Genomic DNA, 8,381 nt, shown 5'->3' with positions numbered 1-8,381 from the left:
TGTGCTGGGATGAGGGAGCAGTACCACAGGACATGCGCGATGCCAATATCATCACCCTCTATAAGAACAAGGGTGACCGCGGTAACTGCAACAACATCTCGTGGAATCTCCCTGCTCAGCATAGTGGGGAAAGTCTTCGCTCGAGTTGTTTTAAACAGACTCCCGAAGCTGGCTGAGTGTGTCTACCCTGAGGTACAGTGCGGCTTTCGAGCAGAGAGATCCACCATTGATCTGCTGTTCTCCTTTCGCTACAGGAGAAATGCAGCAAACAACAGATACTCTATGTTGCTTTCACAGATCTCACCAAAGCCTTTGACTTCGTCAGCAGACGTGGTCTCTTCAGACTATTAGCAAAGATCGGATTTCCACCAAAGCTACTAAGTATCATCACCTCATTCCATGACAATATGAAAGGCACAATTCAGCATAGCGGTGCCTCATCAGACCCCTTTCCTATCCTGAGGGTCATGAAATGGCTGTGTTCTCACACCTACACTGGGATCTTCTCACTGCTGCTCTCACATGCGTTCAAGTCTTCAGAAGAATGAATTTTCCTCCACACAAGATCAGATGGCAGGTTGTGCAACCTTGCCCATCTTAGAGCAAAGACCAAAGGTCGGAAAGTCCTCATCAGGGAACTCCTCTTTGCTGATGATGCTGCATTAACATCCCACACAGAAGAGTGTCTGCAGAGACTCATCGACAGGATTGCAGCTGCCTGCAACGAATTTGGCCTAACCATCAGCCTCAAGAAAATGAACATCATGGGACAGGACGTCAGAAATGCCACCATGTAATATCTGGGTTACTATACTCTTTGTACCAAATAAATATAGTAGCCTGTGGGTTAAGGTAACTGGAGTTTATTTACAAATGTCTATCATCTATGGCTGCCACCACAATACTCCTCACGTGAGGCTCTGTACAATCCATGACATCATATCATGTAATGATGCTTACATTCTATTTACATATCTACCTAGCAACACCCTACATCAAATCATACGACAGTAGCTAGTTCATACTGCAGTCGCAGTGCACTGTGATGGAGGAGGATGGATACAAAGTCCAGTGCACAGGGTGCCAAAAAGTTAGCATGCAGGTACAGGAAGTAATTAGGCAGGTAAATACAATGTTAGTCTTTATTGCAAGGGGGATGGAGTATAAATATAGGGAAGTCTTGCTACAACTATACAAGGCATTGGTGAGACCACACCTAGACTACTGCATACAGTTTTGGTCTCCTTATCTAAGGAGGGATAACTTGCATTGGAGGCAGTTCAGAGTACGTTCACTCGGTCGATTCCTAGAATGAAGGGGTTGTCTTACGAGGAAAGGTTTAACAGTTTGGACTTATACTCATTGGAGATTAGAAGAATGAGAGGTGATCTTATTGAAACATATATAGGATTCTGAGGGGACTTGACAGGGTAGATGCTGAGAAAATGTTTCCCCTCATGGGGGAATCTAAAATATGGGGCATAGTTTCAGAATAAGGAGTAGGCAATTTAAGAGGGAAATGAAAAGGAATTTCTTCTCCCAGAAAATCACGAATCTTTGAAATTTTCTACCCCAGAGGGCCATGAAGGCTGTGTCATTGAATATATTCAAGGCTGAGATAGATTCTTGAACTATAGAAAGTCAAGGGTTATGGGGAACAGGCAAGAAAGTGGCATTGAGGCCAAAATCAGATCAGCCATCATCTTATTGAATAGCAGAGCAGGCTTGAGGGGCCATGTGGCCCACTCTTTCTCCTATTTCTTATGTTCCTATGTACCAAGCAAATGACAGTCCTTTCTTGGGTGGTGTTGCGATTCTTAAGTGTCGTTGCAGCTGTACCCATCCAAGAGAGTGGTGAGTATTCCATCACACTCCTGACATGAGCCTTGTAAATGGTCAAAAGGCATTGAGTGGTCAGGTGGTTAGTCATTTGTGACAGAGTACCTTCTAGTTACATGTAGCCACCACAATGTTAATGATAGGGGATACAGTGTCATTGAAGATCAGAGAATTTTGCTTTGATCATTGTCTGGCATTTATATAAATGTTATTTGCCACTTGTCAGCTCGAGCCTGAATGTTCTCCATTTCAGCTGACTACTTTATTATCAGAGAATTTGTGAATGGAGCTGAGCACTCTGAAGTCATCAGTGAACAACAATGCTCCTGACCTTATAAATGGAGGGAAGGCCATTAATGGAAAAGTTAAAGATGATTCGACCAAGAACTCGACCTTGAGGAACTTCAGGAGCAATGTCCTTGTACTGCAATGATTGGCTTCCAAAGACCTTGGTCAGCTCCTATACGTCAGGTATGACTGTAACCAATAGAACTGGACTTCAGTAAGGCTTTTGATAAGGTCCCGCATGGGAGATTGGTCAAGAAGGTAAGTGCCCGTGAGATCCAGGGCAATTTGGCAAATTGAATTCAAAATTGGCTTAGTGGCAGGAGGCAGAGGGTGATGGTCGAGGGTTGTTTTTGCGATTGGAAACCTGTGACCAGTGGTGTACCACAGGAATCAGTCCTGGGACCCTTGCTGTTTGTAGTGTACATTAATGATTTAGACGTGAATATGATCAGTAAGTTTGCAGATGACACGAAAATTGGTGGTGTCGTAATAGTGAGGAAGATAGCCTTAGATTACAGGACGATGTAGATGTGCTGGTAAGATGAGCAGAGCAGTGGCAAATGGCATTTAATTCTGAGAAATATGAGGTGATGCATTTTGGGAGGACTAACAAGGCAAGGGACTATACAATGGATGGTAGAACCCTAGAAAGTACAGAGTGTCAGAGGGACCTTGGTGTACTTGTCCATAGATCACTGAAAGCAGCAGCACAGGTAGATAAGTTGGTTAGGAAGGCATATGGGATACTTGCCTTTATTAGCCGAGGCACAGAATATAAGAGCAGGGAGATTATGATGGAGCTGTATAAAATGCTAGTTAGGCCACAGCTGGAGTACTGTGTACAGTTCTGGTCACCACACTATAGGAAGGATGTGATTGCACTGGAGAGGGTGCAGAGGAGATTCACCAAGATGCTGCTTGGGCTGGAGCATTTCAGCAATGAAGAGAGACTGGAAAGGCTGGTGTTGTTTTCCTTAGAGCAGAGAATGCTGAGGGGGGACCTGATTGAGGTTTACAAAATTATGAGGGGCATAGATAGGTTAGATAGGAAGAAACTTTTTCCCTTAGCGCAGGGTTAATAACCAGGGGGCAGAGATTTAAGGTAAGGGGCAGGCGGTTGAGAGGGGATTTGAGGAATTTTCTTTTCACCCAGAGAGTGGCTGGAATGTGGAACACACTGCCTGAAGGGGTGGTAGAGGCAGGAACCCTCACAACATTTAAGAAGTACTGAGATGAGCACTTGAAACACCATAGCATACAAGGGTACGGGCCAAGTGCTGGAAAATGGGATAAGAGTAGATAGGCTTGATGGCTGGCATGGACACGGTGGACCGAAGGGCCTGTTTCTGTGCTGCATAACTCTATGACTAAGTCTTTCCCTATAAAACTCAACTGACTTTCATTTTGCTGAGGTTCATTGGTGCCAAATACGGTTTAATATTGCATTGATGTCATGGGCTACTTCTCTCACCTTTCCTCCGACATTCAGCTCTTGCATGCAAGTTTGGATGAAGGCTGTGATGAAATCTGGAGTCAAGTATTCCTGGCAGAACCCGAACTGAGCATCAATGAATAGGTGTTTTTTTCCTTCCATTGTTTTACTGATGACATTGATAGGGTGGTATAATAAAAGCAAAATACTGCAGATGTTTAGTTTAGAGATACAGCACTGAAACAGGCCCTTCAGCCCACCAAGTCTGTGCCAACCATCAACCACCCATTTATACTAATCCTACACTAATTCCATATTCCTACCACATCCCCACCTGTCCCTATATTTCCCTACCATCTACCTCTTCCAGGGGCAATTTATAATGGCCAATTAACCTATCAACCAGCAAGTCTTTGGCATGTGGGAGGAAACCGGAGCACCCGGAGGAAACCCACGCAGACACAGGGAGAACTTGCAAACTCCACACAGGCAGTACCCAGAATTGAACCCGGGTCGCTGGAGTTGTGAGGCTGCGGTGCTAACCACTGCACCACTGTGCTGCACTGCTGGAAATCTGAAATAAAAACAAGAAATGCTGGAACCACTCAGCAGGTCTGGCAGCATCTGTGGAAAGAGAAGCAGAGTTAACGTTTCGGGTCAGTGACCCTTCTTCGGAACTAGCAAGTATTAGAAATGTCAAAAGTTATAAGCAAGTGAGGCGGGGGTGGGGCAAGAGATAACAAGCGAGAAGGTGTAGATTGGATAAGGCCACATAGCTGACCAAAAGGTCATGGAGCAAAGGCAAACAATATGTTAATGGTGTGTTGAAAGACAAAGCATTAGTACAGATAGGGTCTCTGAGTTGGCGTTGAGCTTCTGCAAGGTAGAGGTCGGTACGCCATACAGCAACAGCACCACCCTTGTCTGCAGGTTTGATGACCATGTCGGGGTTAGACCTGGGAGAACGGAGTGCCTCAAGTTCAGAGGGGGACAGGTTAGAGTGTGTGAGGGAGCAGAGAAATTGAGATGACCAATGTCTCGCCGACAGTTTTCAATGAAGAGATCAAGAGCGGGTAAGAGGCCAGGGGGAGGAGTCCAGGTAGAGGGAGAATGCTGGAGGCGGGTGAATGGGTCTGCTGGTCGGGGGGAGGACTCCTGGTCAAAGAAGTGAGCCCGGAGGCGGAGGCAACGGAAGAAGAGCTCAACATCATGCTGAGCGCGAAATTCATTGAGGTGGGGACATAAGGGGATAAAACTGAGACCTTTGCTGAGTACAGAACGTTCAGCATCAGAGAGGGGGAGGTCAGAGGGTATAGTGAATACACAGCAAGGGGTCAGATCAGAAGGGGTGGGGTCAGAGGGAAGAGAAGCGGAAGGAGGATCTGAAGGAGCATTCGTCCCCATCAGCTGCTGGAGCTTGCATTACTTGGCATCTGAAAGGAAGAAAAAAAGTTTTTTGTTAATGCGTCGGATGAGACGAAAGATGAAATGAAACTGCGGAGTAGAACAGCTTTGAGATAAGGTGAGGCGGTGCTGCTGGGGAGACGTTCAGTGTGTACATGTGGCGGCGCATAGCACTGAGTGTGGATCTCAGGATGCGGCGAGAGTAGCAGTCCGAGGAACGTTGATAGGGTGGTAATTAGCCAGAATAGATTTCCCTTGTTTTTATTGTGAATAGGCCACATCTAGCAATTTTCTACATTGTCAGGTAGATGTGATGATGATTGCGCAATGTTCAGTACTATTCGCAACTCCTCAGATAATGAAGCAGTCTATGCCCACATGCAGTAAGTCCTAATCAATATTCAGGCTTGGACTGATAAGTGGCAAGTATCATTCATGCCACATAAGTGCCAAGCAATTACCATCGTCAACAAAAGAGAATCTAACCATCTCCCCTTGACATTCAATGGCATTACCATCACTGAATCCCCCACTATCAACATTCTGGGGTTACTATTGACCAGAAACTTAACTGGACCAGCCATATAAATACGGTGGCTACAAGAACAGGTCAAAGGCTAGATGTTCCGTAGCAAGTAACTCACATCCTGGCTCCCCAAAGCCTGTCCACCATCTACAAGGCACAAGTCAGGAGTGTGATGGAATACTCTCCACTTGCCTGAATGAGTGAAACTCCAACAACACTCAAGAAGCTCGACGCTATCCAGGCAAAGCAGCCTGCTTTATTGGCACCCCATCTACCACCTTAAACATTCATTCCCACCATCACCGATGCACAGTGGCAGCAGTGTGTACTATTTACAAGACGCACTGCAGCAACTCGCCAAGGCTTCTTCAACAGCGCCTTCCAAACCTGTGACATCTACCACCTAGAATGGGGGTCTGCAACACACAGCTCCGGAGCCACATGCGGCTCTTTAACATTTCATTTGCGGCTGCCAACCTTTTCCAGTTGGATTGCATTAACCTTCAAAAAGCCTAAAAAAGTAGGAGCCACATTTTTATTGTGGGGAGAAAGGCTAATCATTATGCTGCACTTTACGCTATCAAATGACGATTTGAATGAAAAACATGATCATGCTCTATGTTACGAAAGTACTTCCATTTTTTGTGAAATTTTGAGGTCTTGTGTTTTAAAACTCAAAAAAGGATTCAATAGATGCTGGACTATGTGTTTTTTTTAAAAGAGAGATCATCAGAAGGTCTTTTGGACTTGGTTTGTAAACAACCATAGAACCATAGAAAAACTACGGCACTGTAGGAGGCCATTCAGCCTGTCGTCTCAGTGCCGGCCGCCCCAATCTAATCCCACCTTCCAGCACCTGGTCCATAGCCTTGCAGGTTACAGCACCTCAGGTGCAGGTCCAGGTACCTTTTAAAAGAATTGAGGGTTTCTGCCTCCACCACCATTCCTGGCAGTGAATTCCAGACACCCACCACCCTCTGGGTGTAAAGGTTTTTCCTCATGTCCCCCCTAATCCTTCTACCAATCACCTTAAACCTGTGCCCCCTGGTAATTGAACACACCGCTCAAGGAAACAGGTCCTTCCTGTCTATTCTATCTAGGCCCCTCATAATTCTGTACACCTCAATTAAGTCACCCCTCAGCCTCTTCTGTTCTAAGGAAAACAACCCTAGCCAATCCAATCTTTCCTCATAGCTGCTACTTTCAAGCCATGGCAACATTCTTTCAAATCTCCTCTGTACTCTCTCCAGAGCAATTATGTCCTTCCCGTCGTGTGGTGACTGCATGCAATACTCCAGCTGTGGCCTAACCAGCGTTTTATACAGTTCCAGCATTACATCCCTGCTTTTGCGTTCTATACCTCGGCCAATAAAGGAAAGCATTCCATATACCTTCTTCACCACTCTATCTACCTGTCCTGCCACCTTCAGGGACCTGTGGACATGCATTCCAAGGTCTCTCACCTCTTCTCCCTCTCTCAATATCCTCCCATTTATTGCGCATTCCCTCGCTTTATTTGCCCTCCCCAAATGCATTACCTCACACTTCTCTGGATTGAATTCCATTTGCCACTTTTCTGCCCACTCAACCAAACCATTGATATCATTCTGGAGTCCACAGCTATCCTCTTCACTACACGGCCAATTTTTGTGTCATCAGCAAATTTCCCAATCATGCCTCCCACATTTATGTCCAAATCATTAATATATACCACAAACAGCAAGGGACCCAACACTGAGCCCTGTGGTACGCCACTGGAAACAGCTTTCTATTCGCAAAAAGATCCGTCAATTACTACCCTTTGTTTCCTGTCACTGAGCCAATTTTGGATCCAACCTGCCACGTTCCTTGTATCCCATGGGCTTTCATTTTACTGATTAGTCTGCCATGCGGGACCTTGTCAAATGCCTTACTAAAATCCATGTAGACCACATCCACTGCACTATCCTCATCAATCCTCCTTGTTACTTCCTCGAAAAACTCAATTAAGTTAGTAAGACACAATCTCCCCTTTACAAATCCATGCTGACTATCCCTGATTAATCTGTGCTTTTCTAAGTGGCAGTTTATCCTGTCCCTCAGAATTGATTCTAATAAGTTACCCACCACCGAGGTCAGGCTGACTGGTCTATAACTATTTGGCCTATCCCTTGCACCCTTTTTAAACAATGGTACAACGTTCGCAGACCTCCAATCGTCTGGTACCTCGCCTGTATCTAATGAGGATTTGAAGATGATCCACAGCACATCTGCTGTTTCCTCCCTGGCATCCTTTAACAACCTGGGATGCAATCTATCCGGCCTTGGCGATTTATCCACTTTCAAGGATATCAGACCCTCAAGTACTTCATCTCTCATCATGCTTATCGTATTGAGTATTTCACACCTCCTCTTTAACTACAATGTCTGCATCAACCCTCTCCTTTGTGAAGACTGGGATAAAAAACTTATTAAGAATCCTGCCCACATCTTCTGCATCAACGCATAAGTTCCTTTGTACATCTCTGATAGGCCCTACCCTTTCCTTAGTTATCCTTTTGCTCTTAATGTACTGATAAAACATCTTCAGGTTTTCCTTGATTTTACCTGCCAATCATTTTTCATGGCCTCTCTTTGCTTTTCTAATTTCCTTTTTTACTTCACCCCTGCACTTTCTATACTCCTCTAGGCTTTCTAAAGTATTGTTTTTTGTGATCGTCAGATGCTTTCTTTTTCTGCTTTAACTTATCCTGTAAGCTTCTAGATAACCAGGGGGCTCTAGATTTGGCAGTACCATCCTTTATCTTTGTGGGGACATGCCTACACTATGCCTGTAGTATCTCACTTTTGAATGCCTCCCACTGGTTTGCCACCCTTACTGGAAGTCACCTGTCTTCAGATAAATACCCAGCA

Source organism: Heterodontus francisci, chromosome 5 (assembly GCF_036365525.1).
Source record: "Heterodontus francisci isolate sHetFra1 chromosome 5, sHetFra1.hap1, whole genome shotgun sequence".
NCBI classification, from domain to species: domain Eukaryota; kingdom Metazoa; phylum Chordata; class Chondrichthyes; order Heterodontiformes; family Heterodontidae; genus Heterodontus; species Heterodontus francisci.
Note: the sequence above shows the minus strand (reverse complement) of the source record.